The sequence below is a fragment of the Octopus sinensis genome, linkage group LG9 (genome assembly GCF_006345805.1).
Source record: "Octopus sinensis linkage group LG9, ASM634580v1, whole genome shotgun sequence".
In the NCBI taxonomy this organism is placed as follows: Eukaryota; Metazoa; Mollusca; class Cephalopoda; order Octopoda; family Octopodidae; genus Octopus; species Octopus sinensis.
This window is the reverse complement of record NC_043005.1, coordinates 333,255-333,847: the sequence shown is the minus strand read 5'-3', so window position 1 is coordinate 333,847 and position 593 is coordinate 333,255.

Sequence of the window (593 nt, the reverse complement as noted above, 5' to 3'; positions counted from 1 at the left end):
ACTGACTTCCCAAAAAACGAGTGTCGTTGAGTCGGTTCTATTGTTGCGTTGTTTGTTATCTCCTGGGTTTTATAAAGTTGATAATAGATGCAAGGAAAAAGAAGAAAGCAGTTCTGGAAGTGGTGCAATTAGTGTAGATATATATAGATTGTAATATGATTGGTTGTATAGATGAAGGATTAAGTTGTGGTATTGTTGGTAAGGTTAAGTAGTAGTGTCCTGTATTATGTTATGTGTTCATTATTGAGTTCGGATGATGATATTTATTAATGAACGTTTCGCCTCTTTATTCATTCTTTGCTGTAAGGGAGTTTGGTTTTTTTAAGGTTCCTAGCACATTTTTATGTGTTCACTGGCCTGTATCTGTCTGTATAGTGGATAACGGATTTGTTGTTTGTTCAAGAGTTGTTCTTCGTTCGGAGAGACATTCCTGTTTGCCCAATATATTGATTACTGCACCCATAAAAAGGTCTTTATTTTTTATATCCAACATTGCATTTTCTCTTTTTCTTTCCCTTATTCATACCGCGTGTAGTTTCTTTCTCTTTGAAACCTATTTCTATTGTGTTTTACTACACGTGAGATTAAAATGC